Raw genomic sequence first — 17,395 nt, 5'->3', positions numbered from 1 at the left:
CGAGGGTTTCATCCAGCTGGTAGTTCGTACGGCCGGGGGCGTACTCTTCACAAGTTGTCGGAGGTAGCAACGTGTGCGCCCGGTTCTTGGTCCGCTTCTTTCTAGCGGGGCGGCGGCGGCGCGACGGGAAGCGGCGGCAGGGCGAGTTGGAGACGGTTCCATGTCGGAGAGACCGTACAAATCCGTACTGAAGTCCGGATCGTACTGTGTGTTGGCGTCGAACGACCGATATTCGCCAGGTTGTGTACCCGGCCACCGTGCGCCATCTCCAAACATCGGGACTAGGAATTGAGTATCCACCGAAATCCATTTTATAGCGTAATTTGAGAGTTTAAAAGTTAATCGAAAAGTTACAAATGAAAAGTGAAGTTGGGGTATATATAACAAAATTTTCGAATTTTAAAAAAAAAAAAAAACTAAAATGCGTTGCATCGTCCGCGTCGCCCACAGTAGGCGGACGATGCCCTATCGTCCGGCTTCGTCAGCGGAGTAAGCGACGGACGCGGACGACGCATCGTCCGTCGTCCGCGGTGCCACAATGGCGGACGTTAGTGCGGATGATAGCGCGCATCGGGTGCGCTATCGTCCGCCCCATTATGGATGGCCTTACAAATGGTGGGCTAATCAGTAGGAAAAGTTTGTGTTATTTTGTCAATCAATTCGACCTATGCTCTCCATTTTCCAATTTCAATTTATTGAATATTATATTTATTAGAGTGACTTCAATTTAATCTATGGAAAATGAGATTGTGTACATCTTTTACGTGCCTAGAAACTGTAAAATGTCATACTAACCGTTCACAAAAAATAAACAAAGTTATAAATGACACGGGTTTTAATATATATTTAGTAAGGTAAGAGACAGGGAGGGAAAATATGGTGATAGTAGTGTTAGTGGATTATGAGGTCCATCTTTAGCATGATGTGTAAGGTTAGTATTAGTTTAAAACTTTCCATTTTTAAAACTAGTCTAATTTTGGTGGACGACCGAGAATAGTAAAACTTGTCTATTTGTGGACGGAGGTAGTATTAAATTTCATATGTAGTCAATTGCAATCTTCTGGCTCAAGGATTACTTGTATTCAACCCTTGTGGCTTACTTTATACTCTCTTCGTTCCGCTATAAATGGAATACTTCCTCCGTCCGCGAATATAAGTCTCGTTTTTCCATTTTAGTCATAAATGGGATTGCTAATGGCGGACGGAGGGAGTACTCTCTTTTAAGCACGAGATTTAAGAAAATGATTTTTAGTTAAGTTGAGAGATAGTATAGTAGATGGGTGAAAAGAAAATAAAGTAGTATAAAAGAGATTAAAGTAAGACATAGTAACGATGTTATATTTTGCCAAAAAGGAATATGACTTACTTTAAATGGGATTATCCCGAAAAAAATATGAATCACTTATAGCGGTTACGAATGAAGTATATTGCGGGGCGAATGAAGTATATTGTTTCATTCCGTTTTCAATATTGATCCTCATAGGATGAGTTTTTGAAAATAACAATACTAGCCTTTTTTATATTCTAATAGCCATTACCCCATCACCATTACCCAAAATGACAGATATTAGACGATGGAAAACCCACACAGTACCACAAATTCTTTATTCTGTTCATTCATTTTGATTGCGTGGCCTAAATTCATTTTGATATAATCACTTGCAACTAAAAACATGTACAAATTTTAAACAGACAGCATAAGAAGAAACATTCCGAACCGAATTTCACACATCAAAGTGTGCAGAAAACAAAATTCCCAGATTGAAAACAGAGCAATTATTATATCCACGCATTTGCACTTTAAAAGCCAGTAAATTTGAATGCAATATATCCAGCAATAAGGTTCTAGAGTGAGAAGACAATCAAGTTTACTAAATGCTACTAGCAAATCACTTCACACTGGACAGGAGACACTGTCACACAATAATACAAAGACAGCATCAAAGTTAAGTTCGGGCGCAGTCTCGAATATGTTCCTACTAAGCATGTTCTGTAAGATGGAGGGTGAGCGACATAGGCAGCGGAGGCGAGTTGTTAGGCGAAGCTGATATTCTAATCTTCCAGCTCCACAATCTGAGCTCGCCTTTCAGCTGCTTTCTTCCTGATGAATATGCCCCATCTCATTGCAGCTTTGATCTTGAGCCAACCTACAACGGCCTTCCCAGATCGGTTTTGGTCCTCGTTGTAGCTAAATCCTGGAGAAGGCGACGTTATATATGAAGGGAAGCCAAACCCGTCTTCTGGCCGTTAACAGGAGCTTGGCCACCCATGCTGAAAAGCCGGAGCAAGTGTTGCATGTCTTCGTTCTCGAGCATCTCATGACTCCTCGTACGAATTTCATCCTCAGACAAGAAATCAAGACCCTTCTCCCGGGAGCTGGGCCAATCCTCGAAAGGTAATGCTTGCTGAAGAGAAGAGTTCCCTTCTTCGAACAATGAAGTCGACTGAGGAGGGCCGAGGGCAAGGTCATATGCATCACTTTGGAACTGGTTGGGTTGGCTAACCTGATGGTTGTTTGGTGTGAATGATGCTGCGTCAAACTGTGGGCGCGGACCGGGACTTATAAGCTGGGAAGGGGTTCCGTATCTTGCAGTCATATCATGGTTATAACCTGAACCTGGGAACATAAAACCTTAATCAATTAGCATATTGTCCCATCATCAATTGTTACTAGATATCGACAACAATGGAAATATTTGCTTTCAGTAAGACAATGCTAACCTCCAGCTAGTACAGTCTGATCCACCAATGGCTCGGGGGGAACTGAAGCTGGCAATCTTTGCTGCGGAATCTGATTGACTAATGTATTAGGGAAATTGACCGGACTCAAAGGAGGATCAGTCAATGTGCTCGACTTCTTCATTTGATTGAAACTCAGCAGTGATTTTCCATCATACTCCACAACTTGACTCCAGTTATCATATGCTTTTTTCACCCAAGTGTCCACATATACCTGCACATAAATAAGATTCAGAGACAATTCACAGCATCCAATCATACTACAGAGGCTAATGAGGTGAAAATATCACACTAGAAGTATATAATCACCAAGAAAACTCACTGCAGAAGAAAATTAGCTAACCTTCTGGCCATCGGAAAGTGAATCAGCAGGATAATATTGATCATCCGCTATAAGACCACTCAGCTCGTAGATATTGTTAAATACCACACCAACATTTCTTGTCTCGTCAGGATAATATATGTAAAGCTTCCCACTCAAAACACAAGTCTTGCTATGTTCTATGAGGGCCTCCCACATCTTATTTGACATACCACTGCCAAGTATCTGCTCAATCACGATTTCAAACACAACAATGCTGTCAATATGCAAGTGTACCATAGTTAAATAAATTTGATCAAAAGAGAACAAGAAAACTACAGGTACTTACATTCCTCAGCTTTTGAGAGTCCCTGACCACAAGCCGAAGGAAATCCTCCACGGTAAATATCCCTTCGTTATTGAGCCTTCTATGGAACGACCCATCCTTGCCGATCTTCTCCAATCTCCACACCTCATCACTCAAAGCAGGTGGATAATGTTTCTTGTACACTATTAAGAGAAAGAAGATATGTTAGTCCATGAATCAACATTAAAAAGAGAAACATTAAATACTTTACAATAATGAGAAACTTATCATGCACGAAAGAATGAGAAAATTACATCATAATAAAGACAGTTCTGACGTAACATGGTTTCCATATCGTTTTTGGACCGAAAGCTTAAAGTGTGTTTTTGATGTTTTCACTAACTCTTCTATCATGATTCCTTCGTCATATAAAAAGCCTTATTTAAATTTAAGAAAATAGATAAAGGGTAGATTCAGACATATAATTGTTCTCCCCCACCTCATCCTAACTCCTCTCAGCCTCCCAGTAACACCCCTTTGTATCTGGAGAACCTATAATTTGACATCAGTATCTTATATCACCAGAGCAGTTCTATCCATGTGTCATAGATGAGACAAACTACAAAGTTAGTGATAATAAGAGGTGTACATACATTCTCCTCGATGATCTTTGACAGTAAAAGCTTCTGTCTTTGCTTCACGAATGCGCATTCCCTCACAATATCCTGATGCAAGTTTCAGACCAAGTCTGAATTTCCTGCTCCTTATCCAACTTGAGTTATCAGTAAATGTAAGATCACCCAGAGTTCCAACACCTTCCTTAAGTGTGACTTGCAAATCCCCAGTCAAAAGGGGCCTCTTTCCCTCACGTTCTTTCACGATATGGCTTTCAAACTCTTCCTGAGTCCAGCCTTCCTCATTTTCATTATTGAAGTCGCCTTCTAGCACAACAATGTCCAGCTTCACGGTGGATTCAGGTCCAGATGTTACAACATGCCCTGTGTTGGCATCAATTAGTACAACATGAATAGCAGCACCTTGCTCACCCTCTACTTTCGCCCCGGTAAACAGCGGAAGGGAAAGTCTGGATTTAAAGTGAAGCTGCCGATTTCTCCCATCTGGCCCTTCAATCCGTTTAGGAGATGACCTGAACTCTCAAAGTCTTAGGAAGAACTTCCAGATATGAAGGCAGTTTCAATAATATAGTAGAGGAAACTAATAATGAAAATAGAAAATGAGACATTTGAAAAATGAACCAAACTAGAAAAGATCCATTTATGAAATTTTCATTTTATGTCATCCTAAACATTTATCTTTTGGAAGAACAACATCAACACCCGTATGAAAGGAATGGGATAAGGAAATATACTAGCACATCAAAAACATAAACAAGAAAACTCAATATTTAATCAAAAATTACAGTATATCAATTATCAACATATATTAATAAAATTCTTTCAGAAGTTCAAACAAAGCAACCAACCTCCCATTCAGCATAGCTGGACCCAGCTTGGCCAAAGCTCGCTCCAGTTCTTCACTAACCTGTTCAAGACAAATTGTTATACAGCATCAAAATTGTGTGTGAGAATTATTTAACACCTAGAGCAGAACAGACGGCTTCAAGTAGCATACATACTTGGAATCCCAAATACTAATCACGTAATGTTTTATATTAGCTCTTAGGTGAATTGTCTGTTGCAATCATAAACAAAAACTTTCACTTCATATTTCCACAAAAGCTTTCAATAAAAACAGGGGAGAAAGGAGTGTACAGGGGGTCAGGGACAAGGTACACATGTGTGTTCCTGTCTGTAGAAAATTTATTAAGGAAAGTGAGGCACTTGAATTGTAATGGCATTGACTTTACCACTCTCCTGAGAATTGGTTCTAGGGATGAACAAAGCTTCTGGAGACTATCCACCTTGAGTGCTTCGACAATAACACTGCATAAAACGGAGTAATATATTATACAATCAGTGCCATTGCTTAATTAGCATCTATTCAAGGAGTATACAGAGAAAGTAGAAAACATGTAATAAGACAACTAATCAGTGAATAATTTTACAGCAGAAAGAAAGAGAGCGCAGAAACATGAAGTAACTTTTTCCAACACCTGCATCACCAGACTGATTGACACCTGAAGCTACCACATAACCCTCACACTTCCTAAGGTAGTATGCAAATCTATATACAATTCATATCTTAGTTTATTGGTTTCTAGACACATTCAGTAAAGGATAATATAATTACACATTAAATGGGATTGATTGTAAAGGGGCGATATTATTTCCCACATTTCCAGCCGCTAGCCAAGCAGAGAAATCTAAACCAGCAAAACAGGGAAGTAACGATACAAAAATTACAAGGCAGAAATCATAGGAGGGGGAAATGACAATCTTGATTGATACCTAGCTAAAGCAGGCCTTTTTCTCTCGGGCTCCTGCTCTTCATCTCCGCCACCATCCAAGGTCCTTTTCCCTCGACCTTTCATCGAGTTTGTTCTCTCCATATACCTAGTCTTCATTGGCACTTAAACACGACCAAAAAAGGAATTTGAGAAGCAGAATTGAAAAAATAGGTCAAAATAGCTTCAAATTAACACCAATTTTAAAAAAATCCGTCACCTCAAATCCACAGATCCCCAAATCAAATCCGTTCAGTAATTACATATGGTGAAGAATAAAAGAAATTCACCTGTTCGGATATGTGGTACGCGCGCGTTTAGATGGTGGATTGGCGCACTGCTGCGTCAGAGTTCGAATGATTGCTTGGTGAGTAAATACGATTTGGTATTTGTAGAAAGAAGCAAGCTTTATTGGTCTTTGATTTGATATGCGATAACGAAGTCGATTTTCTTTTATTTTTCAACTAAGAGAAAATGCTCTCCCGTTTTTAATTAGTTTAATTAGTTAGATTAGATTTCAGTTACGCAAAATGCAGTCCTTCACCTAGAGAGTAACTGTTATTTATAAAAAAAATTATCGATCTTTTATCGTCTTTATAGTTTTCATTTACTGATTGTAGTGTTTTGATGCGCAATTTATAAAGTATGTTAAGAAAAAAAAATAGTACCAATAATATTTCTGTAAATAGAAAATAAAATTAATTTTAATGAATATACAAAAAAGAAATATTAATAAATTAATTTTAGTGAATGACTAATACGAAAGCAAATTATTAGATTATGGTGACTAATTAATCTATTCTCTCTATTCCAGTCTAAATAAAACGCTTTTATTTTGACGCAGGAGTTTTCGTAGTTTCATTTAGTGACTTAAATTAGTAAATAATAAATAAAAGAGAAAAGAAATACTAAGAAAGATAATATAGATTAAAATATGATAAGGATGAAGTTAATTATCGTTGAAAAAATGAAATGCATAGGCTGATAGACATATCAAAAAGGAATCTGTCTCTTAAGCTGAAGAGGAGGGAGATTTTTTATTTAATTGTTGACTAAAGTTCAATTTTGGTACTATATATTTGCCTTAAAATTAATTCTTTTTAGCCACATGCATTAAGTTTGTGATCTTTTGATCCCAAACATATTGTTTTGGTCCAAAAAAAACTCTTTCTGTTAAAATAAAGGTCAAAATGTTTGACCAACTTAATTATAATTTAATTAACCTAATTAACTTACTTAATTATCATTATAAATTGAAAGGAAAAAAATATTTTAAGAAAAAGTTAACACACGGGAACCTCTCCAATCCTACACCCACTAGGCATGCACACGGTTCATAAACAGCCGGTTTCAGTTGGAACCGGCGGTTCACGGTTCACCATTTCCATGAACCTGAACCGGCCCGCCAAGGGTTCCGGCGGTTCCGGTTCCGGTTCAAAAAACCGCCGGTTCGGACGGCGGTTTAGAACTGTCGGTTCCGGGCCGGTTCGGCAGTTCGTAATTTTTTTTTTGCATTTGCTTATTTATTTATCTATGAAATGTGTATAAATAAAATTCAAAAAATCACGATGAAAATTGCAATTTTATTGAGATTAAGTTAGAACAATTACAAATCACAAAAAACTTGAAGTCTTGAAGTCTTAAACAAAAAATTTATATACAACGAGACTACTAGTCTACAACGAAGCTAATTACAAATTACAAAAAAGACTTGAAATTCTGAACAATAAATTTATAAGTATATATACTCTTAGTCGGCGAAATAGATGTTTCTACATAACTAAATTGATGACACATTTAGCAATTCAACCTTAAATGTTGAGTTTAATCTAACAATCAACAATTATAGTAGAATTGTCAAAAATTTCCTGGATTTAGCCTTATAGAGAAATCTACTTCACCGACTAGAGTATATACAAATACAATTATTTAATTGTATTTGCATATTTTTAAAGTGGAAACAAATGGAAAAAAGAAATTAAGGAAAAATGACTTGAACTTAACTTAAATTTAAAATTTAAATTGAGGTGCCTACGTATCCCCAATGCTCATTTGCATTAGGGAATCAAAGCCCACATAGTTCTCTTACCTTTCTTACCTATTTGCCTTGACCGGCGGTTGATGGTTGGCCTACGATCATCCAAATCATTTTCTTGTTCTCTGACGTCAGTTTTGGCCCAATCATCAACTAACATCACAGCTTCCATATTTTTCGCGGAGAGCTTACTTCTTGATTCATCCAACACACGTGATCCAACACTGAAAGCGGACTCGACGGCGACAGTGGAAGCCGAAACCGAAAAAATCTCCTTGGCCATTGACGCAAGTATGGGAAAATCTTTCTCGTGTGTTCCTCACCAATCGAGGACATTGATTTGGGCGGGAGGAGTAGGACCTTCATCACCAAAGGAAAAGAGTGAATCGAAATATAAATCTAACTCACTTACCATACCTAAGGTCGACCTTCCGCCGGTGCTGTAGCTGTATAGGTCAGCTAATTGAGATTGCGTGTCGGGGTCATCATAATCAGTTTGAAATGCGAATCCAACATTATGTAGTTAAGGAGGGGTAGGTCTTTTGACTTCTTGGGTACTGTTATACTTGGTTTCATATTCGGTGTAGAGAGCACGCAAGTTAAACTCAAAGGTTTGTTGGACAATTGACCGGTCCGGGAGGTTTATTTGAAATGTTTCAGTTAGGTTTACTCCCCATTGGTCATTGGTATCCGCTTGCAATGCTTGAAGTGGACCAAGATCAATAGAACTCAAATTATTATAATAAAAATCTAAAATCCTGGAGGTACCGGCTAATTTCCATTTTGGATCCAAGACCTTTACAATCAAAACCACCGTTGGAATCTCACTTAAATACTTAAGCCATTTGTCAATCATATAATATAAAACACACATCAATTCAGGAGAAGAGCAAGCAATTTTCATCGCAGTTTTAAAACCAAGAATATATACATGCAATGCTCTAAAACACGAACAACAGTGCAATAATAAACACCCGATAATTCAACAGTCTCATTTTTGAAATATTTGAACAATTTAAATAAAATCACGCTATGATCCCAACAACTATGCGACATATATAAATAAGAAACGGGATAGGTTCTAAAAAAATCACACAAAGAATCTTTATGCGTCAAAGTAGAATTCAGACAATCATATGTCGAATTCCATCTATGAGATACATCCATGGTAAAATTCGTATATCTTACCTTCTTTTGATGGCAATACTTCTTCCAAGCTTTGCCAATAGGCGGCTTTTGATGGATTAATCTAACTGCAGTTCTAATAGGACTAACATGCTTTTGCCATAATTCAAGCGCATCTTGTACACATAAATTCAAAATATGACATATGCATCTTTGATGAAAATACTTACCACCAATAACCGGAGCATAAGCCGCAATCAAGTCATTAATACTTGCAGTGTTAGCAGTTACATTATCAAAACCAACAGAAAATATCTTATTGCATAATTGAAATTCATTCAAAACTTAAATAATTAAAGAAGCAATTTCGGGTGCAGTGTGTGGTGTCTCAAATTCTCTAAAACCAATCAAACGCTTGTTCAAAGTCCAACTATTGTCCACAAAGTGAACCGTAATGCCCATGTATGAATGTCTATTAAAAGAATCAGTCCATACATCTTAGCAAATGTTCACTTTGTGTCCCAAGTTGAGTAAATAACGTGATAATTCAACTTTTTTCTCCAAACATTGTCGAATGGTAGATCGTTGAACGGTCATTCGACCTACTCTTTTGACAGCTACGTTCAAGCCACTTTGCATAGTAACCTCAAAATTTTGGTAATCATAAACATTAAAAGGAAAATGCTTCATTGCAGCTCATCTAGTCATAACGTCAGCAAAATTTTTAGGATCATATTTAAAAAGAGGCGTACCTGACGAAGCTGAGCTACCGGGTTGGAAGTTTAGTTGGGTTTGGATAGCGGCAGTGCCACATTCTACCGGATGCTTTGTCACCAAATGACGACGGGTGGTGCCATATTCCCCACCACTCGCAAATTTATTGACTTTATCACAATAGTTACAATATGCATGAAACGCCGATGTCTCTTCTTGAGAGAGCGGATCATTAGGACTTGAAATTACCACAGGGACCTTCTTGTAGAGTTTAACAAAAATATCAGATTTCAATGTTTTTTAGTGGGTGGATCAGGGGCAGGCATGTCCTCATTTCCGCCGGTGCTAGAGGGAATACGAGAACGAGATCTATTATCATTGTTGTCCGAGTCCGACGATATAGCCACGTCGTACTCATCATATTGTTGCACAGAACTACCACCACCCCCCCACCTTGATGCATTTGAGCGAGTAGCATGACGGTCCTATGATCTTCTTCTATCTATAAATATTATATAAGTTGAAGTTTTAATTAGGAACACAAAAAAAAAAACTAAAAAAACTCAATCTTATGAAATTATGAATTGTAAAAATAATTTTATTTTTAATCTTACTTGCATGCGTTCAGCCGCCACTTGGGAAACCTCTTCCATAACTTCTCGAAGACTAGGTCGCTTTGATTTTTGGGGACGACTACTTTGATCTTGGGAAATTCCTTTGCCTTGATCACCACGTCCCGGTCCACCACGAGAAAAAGACATAATGCAAAATGAAAGTTGTATGGAATATGGAGTATTGAATAAATGGTAAATTACGAACACAACAACAAATATAGTAGTAAACAACTTGAGCAATTAGAGAGAATGAGGATATATAATAAAGAAATTGAGATTGGGAAGGAAATCCTTGTTAACACAAGAATGAGGTGAGTAAAAATGATGGGGGGAGTGGGGTATTTATAGGAGTAAAATTGGAAGAAATAAAAAAAAAGTTCAAATTTCAAATTTCGGTCGGTTTACCGCCTGAACCAGCGGTTTCGGACTGAACTGGCGGTTCAATCCACGGTTTCTGGCCGGTTTTCAGGCCTATACACTGCCATCTATACGCTGCCACCTGAAAAAGGTCCTGAACCGTCGGAAACCGGCGGTTTCTGATGAAAACCGACTGTTTTTGCCGAAAACCGTCGATTTCTGACGTAAACCCCCGGTTTTTCTGCAAACCAAGCCTGAAAACCTACGCCCTAGCTGGAATCCTACCGTTGGAACCGCCTGAACCACCGGTTCAAACCGGTGCCGGTTACGATTCACAATTTTTTTGAACCTGGACCGGCCCGCTTGAACCGCCGAACGTCCGGTCCCGATTCCAGTTTGTGAACCGGCGGTCCGGTTCGGTTTGTCCATGATTAACACCCACTTTCCCCAATTTTAACTTAAGTAAATTAAAATTTCACCCTAAATCAAAAACCCAATGAGAATCACCTATGTCATTTCGTACTCCATCTCTTACTACATGTACACAAACATGAGTGATGAACCCCACCATCATTTATCATGTTTGTGTGCATGTAGTAGGAGATGGAGTACGAAATGGCACAGGTGATCTCAAGTGAAGCCCTCGCAATGTTCAACAAAAATTGCAGGAGCACAAGTCTTCTCCATGGCGTCAGGAACATGGAGGGTTGGTTTAACTGTAGCAGTGGCGGCGAACGAGACCTTCGTATAGCATATGATAGACGAAAAACGAAAGATGGAAGCGTCGAAGCTCATCCTGCGCCACGAAACGCTCCTCCTCCACCGCGAAAGCCTCCTCCACCGAGATATCCTCCTCCCCTGTGAAATCCTCCTCCGCCAAGATATCGGCCTCCCTCGCCAAATCTTCCACAGCTGCCGAACACATGTTAGTTCAATTTGTTATGGTTTAGTCAATATTGGAATTTGGTTTGTTATACTACTATCAATATACTACTATCAAGTAAGTTTGTGTAGCTCTTCTGAAACACAAAACCTCTACTTAATTTCAAATCTTTATTTCTTTGGAATTTGTATGATTTTTTAGGGAAAATAAGAGTGGTCCACATAATGTTGTAGATTTTTGTGGGAATGAGTATTTTTTTTAGAATGAATAGAAAGTAGTGTATAGTCCATGGAAAGTTGGTTGATTTTTGTTGGGATTTTTCTGTGAAAGGTCAAAAGGGACTAAGTTGAACACTGAACTTATATGCTTAGGACTATTTTGTACTCCCTCCGTCCCTGAAAATTTGTCTCAACTTTCCTTTTTCGTCCGTCCCCCAAAATTTGTCCCATTTCACTTTTACCATTTTTGGTAGTGGACCCCACATTCCACTAACTCATTCCTACTCACATTTTATTATAAAACTAATATATAAAAGTCAAGCCCACATTCCATTAACTTTTTCAATTCACTTTCCATTACATTCCTTAAAACCCGTGCCCGGTCAAACCGGGACGAATTTTGGGGGACGGAGGTAGTATATGTTTAATACTGTGCCGGACTAATTCATTGTACTATGCAGATGGCACATTCACAGCTCGAGTGCATTACAACGGTTTGATGAGCAAACCACCTAGGGAAAGGTATATCGGTGGTTTAGTTGAATGTAGCAATTGTGATCCGGATAAATGGTCCAGACTGGAAGTTGATGACGTTCCAGACTGGAAGTTGATGACGTGCTTGATATTACTTGATTGGAGTATTACTTGCTTGCATATACTAGTTAATTAACAAGTATAAAATATTGCTAATCTATAAAATATGGGATTTGGATTGTTGCACTTGTATTTATCGTGGAACTTTCTAAATTCATTATGAAACAAAAAAAATTAAATACGTATTTAACATTCACTTATTATTTCTTAAATGGATGATGGCATGTTTTGCTTGGGATTACTAATTTTTTTTGTTTAATACTGTATGTAAGATCAGAAATACTATAGGATACGGAGTATTTTTAAGGCAAAATGGCATGCTAAAATATAATATCGGATTAATTTGTGGATCATGCATGGCCTAATAAATGCATAGAATAGAAATAGTACTCTGTACAACAGTAAAACGAGGCTTAATGATCAAGATGCTGCCACGTGTAAAGGTAACCCAAATAAACGGTTGAGAAGATCTCTTCTGCAGCACGCTATAGTTGCAGCTGTGGCACAGACTAAAATGAGGAGGATAACCACTGACAGTTTCTCCACCAACATTTGCTGCCGCCACTGCCATCGCGCTCCAAGTCATCCCCGTTAGACCATTTATATCCGTGCTCTTACCAGCGAGCATAAATACGGACCCGACCCCACTTTTTCTATCCGTGGTCTTCCGCAAGACCCATATCCGTGGTCTTCCGCAAGACTGCAAGGACGAGCACAAGAGTCTCATCATTCTATTATTCAATTTAAATAAAAACATTTCCACAAAATTAAAATTCATTAAAATACCCGAATAATAATACAAATTACAATAAAACTAAAAATTACATAATTAAATTCCTAAAAAATAAAAATTACATAATTAAAATTCTAAAAAATAAAAATTACATAATTAAACTACTAAAAAATAAAAATTACACAATTTAAGCGTAAAAATTACATCCGGGGAAGACTAGTCATCATCCAGCAATACCCCCAACGTTTTTTGGAGACCCCATATCATCGCCACATGCGATCGAAGTTGCTCGGGAGTCATATTTGACCTATCGGCCAAATTGAATTTGGCCAAAACCCTCCACAACGAGTTGGTGGGGGGTTGAGGTGGCACATAGGGAGAGAGAGCGGGTTCGGGATCCGGGGCTGATGGAGTCGCGGCGCGACGGCGGTTGGCCGTCGCCTTCTTCCTTCCTTGCGGTCGGCGTTGGGAACCGCTCGGGCCGGCGTTGCGGCTACTCAAGTTAGCTCCGACAAGTTGGCTAGCCACGTCTTCGGAGCCGGCGTCGGATAGGGATACCGACCTTGACCGTTTGGAGGAGCCGCTAGAGGAGGATGTTACGCCTCCCCTATACTTCGGATGCGACCGCGTCTCCTGCAAAATGTTGAGGTACTTGAACGGCTTGTAGTTCATGGATTGGTAGGCCGACAAGGCGGAACTGATGATGTCGACCTCGCTCCGACCGCTTCCCGCCGACCGCTCTTCCTGGAGGTAATACCCCTGGAACTTTTGGATTTATTCGTTGGCTCTATATATGGCGTTGCGGACCATACTCTCGTTGCGCTCGATTGTTCCAGCCGACCGGTTTTCATTATATCGTCGACAGATGCGCCACCAATAATTATCGCCGGATTGGTTCGTGCCAACCTCCGAATCTTCAGAGATTGACAAGAACGCTTTGAACAATTGCTCCATCTCCGCCGAAGTGTACGGTGTGCGGACACCGCGAGTAGGAGGAGTCGGAGTGTGGGAGGGGCCGCTCGACCTCGCTCTGGGCTCGGGTGTCCACCCGTATTGCCCTTCGGGGGCATCTTGGCGTCGATCGGGTAAGGCCGGTAGCCACCCGGAACTTCCGAACCTTGGGTTTGAGAAGGGGCCGAATATTCCGTTTCCGGACTAGGAAACGGTTGTGAACCGAACCGTTGGAGCCGGGGGTGATCGCCGTGGCCGGACATTGTTATGTTGTAGGAGTGGAAGAAAGAGTGAGAATTGAGAATGGAAATGAGATAATGTAGATGAGAATTGTGTAGTGGGGTGTGAATTTTTTGGTGTGAAAGTGAGGGTATTTATAGATAAAAATGTGTATTTTTGGGGGGGAAAATTGAAAAATAAAGTAAAAGTGGATAGAAAATGGATATAATTTTTTGGGAAGTGAGAAAATATTTTTTTTTATTTTAAATCGGATTTTTTAATTAAAATTCGATTTTTAAAAAAAAATCAAATTACCAACGGCTATGCCGTTGGCCAATCACCGTCTGCCACGTATGCTGCTCGCTGGCACGGACGTGCTCGATGCATCGAGCAGGGCCGTGCCAGCGGCAAGAGCGCAGCGGAGGACAGTGGTGCCGCACTGCTGGTACGGATGGACGGATGAGCTGTAGCTCGCCGATGTGGATGCTCTTAGTTCCATTAAGAGCATCCACAGCGGTGACACCACGCCGTCCGTCCGTCGGTGCCAGCGGCGCGGCGCTGCTCGATGCATCAAGCACGCCCGTGCCAGCGAGCAGCACATGTGTCAACGCCTGATTGGCCAACGGCAATGCCGTTGGAATTTTTTTAAAAAATCGGATTTTAATTAAAAAAAATCTGATTAAAAAAAATTCCCACTTCCCAAAAAATTATATCCGTTTTCTCCCCACTTTTAATTTATTTTTCAAATTTTTTTCCCCAAAAATTCACATTTTCATCTATAAATACCCCCACTTCCACACAAAAAATTTCACACCACACTACACAATTCTCATCTAAATTCTCTCATTTCCATTCTTACAATTCTCAATCTTTCTTTCGCTCTTACAACAAAAAAATGTCCGGCTCCGGCGATCACCCCTCCGATTCCCCCGGTTGGAACCACGAATGGTTCGGCTCGCAACCATTTCCTAGTCCGGAAAGGGAATTTTAGGCCCCTCCTCAAACCCAAAGTTCGCAAGCTCCGGGTGGCTATCGGCCTTACCCGTTGGACGACCAAGATGCCCCCGATGGGCAATACGGGTGGGCACCCGAACCACCCGTACCTAGAGCGGGAGGGAGCGACAGCTCTCAAACTCCTTATCTTCCTACTCGTGGTGTCCGCACCCCGTACACTCCGGGGGAGATGGATCAATTATTCAAAGCTTTTTTGTCTATCTCCGAAGATCCGAAGATTGGGACGAACCAATTCGGGGACCATTTTTGGTGGCGCGTCCGTCGCCGGTACAATCAAAACCGGCCGGCTGGAACAATCGAGCGCAACGAGAGTATGGTACGCAATGCCATATACAGAGCCAACGTAGACATCCAAAAGTTCCAGGGGTATTACCTCCAGAAAGAGCGGTCGGCGGGGAGCGGCAGAAGTGAGGTCGACATCATCAGTGCCGCGTTGGCGACCTACCAATCCCAACACTACAAAACCGTTCAAGTACCTCAATGTTTGGCAGGAGGTGCGTGTGCATCCGAAGTATAGGGGAAGCGTATCATCCTCCTCTAGCTCCTCCAGCAAACGGTCAAGGTCGGTATCCCTATCCGACGCCGGCTCCGATGAGGTGTCCACCCAGCTCGCCGGAGCTAACTTGGGTAGCCCCGACGCCGGCCCGAGTAGTTTCCAACGCCGGCTGCAAGGAAGGAAGAAGTCGACGGCCAACCGCCGTCGCGCCGCGACTCCATCCACCCCCGATCCTGCTCCCGCTCCCGCTCCCTTTGTGCCACCTTAACCCCCCACGAACTCGTTGTGGAGGGTTTTGGCCCAACTCAATTTGGCCGATAGGTAAACTATGACCCCCGAGCAACTTCGATCGCATGTGTCAATGATACGGGGTCTCCAAAGAACATTGGGGGTAGAGCTGGATGAATAGTCTTCCACGGGGGTATTTTTAGCCTTTAATTATGTAATTTTTATTTTTTAAGAGTTTAATTATGTAATTTTAAATTTTTAAGATTTTAATTATGTAATTTTTAATTTTTAGAATTTTAATTATGTAATTTTTATATTTTTTATAATTTGTAATAGTATTCCGGGTAATTTTAATGTATTTTAATATTGTGGAACTGTTTTTATTTAAATTGAATAATAGAATGATGAGACCCTTGAGCTTGTCTTTGAGGAAGAGTACGGATGTGGGTGTTGTGCTCTGGTCTAAGGACAGGGAGTAAAAGTGGGTCCGAGCCCACATCCATGCTCGTTGGCAAGAGCACGGATGGTGATGCTCTAAGATTCCAAACCAACCATCTATTTTTATACTCTCTCTTCCATATTAGTGAAAAGTTTTTTTGCCACGCGATTTAAAAAAAAATTATACTCCTTCCGTCCCAGCTAAATTGAGTCATATTTCTCTTTGAGATGTCCCAACTAAGTTGAGTCATTTTCTTTTTTAACAAAAAACAAAACGCCCAATAACTTTTACTCCCTCTATCCCAAAAAATATGCACTTTGGGTTCGACACGAGTTTTAATGTAAAATTGGTAAGTAAGAGAGATAGAGAGAAAAAGTAATTAAAGTATTGTTAGTGGAGAATGAGTCCCATCTCATTAGAGAGAAAAAAATTTCCAAAATTAGAAAGTGCATATTCTTGTGGGACGGACTAAAAAGAAAAAAGTGTATATTCTTGTGGACGAGGGGAGTACTCTATTCCACTATCTACTTTACTCTCACTTTATCTTTCATACTTTATTTATATCTCTTACTTTTCAACACAATTTCTTAATCTCCGTACCCAAAAGTTACTATGTCTCAACTTAGTTGGAGAAAGGGAGTATTAGGTGAGTTAAGTAAAGAAAAAATAAAGTATGAAATGAAAAAGGTAGAGAGATGAAGATAGAATAAAGTTAACAGAAAGTAAGTGAGAAGAAATATGTTAACTTTTGCTAAAAAGGAAAATGACTACACTACTATGAAACATAATAATATAGCAAAATGACTCCACTACTATAGAACGGAGAGAGTACTGGTTGTAATTTTTAATTAATTTTTCTTTCTTTCACGTCATCAATATTAATTCAATCCATGTATCCAACTATACATATTTTTAGTACAAAATGCATTCCAAAATATAAAGCTGTAATACATTCTCAAATATCTCCCTTCTTGAAAAATGGTTTTTCATAAAAAAAGCCAAATATGGTAGTTATAAGATTTTA

The 17,395-nt window shown here is 39.8% G+C and overlaps 1 pseudogene; it reads right to left on the bottom strand.

Annotated features, from left to right (window-relative positions):
• Positions 1–1,761: 1,761 nt before the first annotated feature.
• Positions 1,762–6,191, bottom strand: LOC121791310 (annotated as a pseudogene).
• Between the last annotated feature and the right edge of the window lie 11,204 nt (positions 6,192–17,395).

This window comes from Salvia splendens, unplaced genomic scaffold (assembly GCF_004379255.2).
Source record: "Salvia splendens isolate huo1 unplaced genomic scaffold, SspV2 ctg775, whole genome shotgun sequence".
Classification (NCBI taxonomy): domain Eukaryota; kingdom Viridiplantae; phylum Streptophyta; class Magnoliopsida; order Lamiales; family Lamiaceae; genus Salvia; species Salvia splendens.
This window is presented reverse-complemented; position numbering and strand designations above follow the sequence as displayed.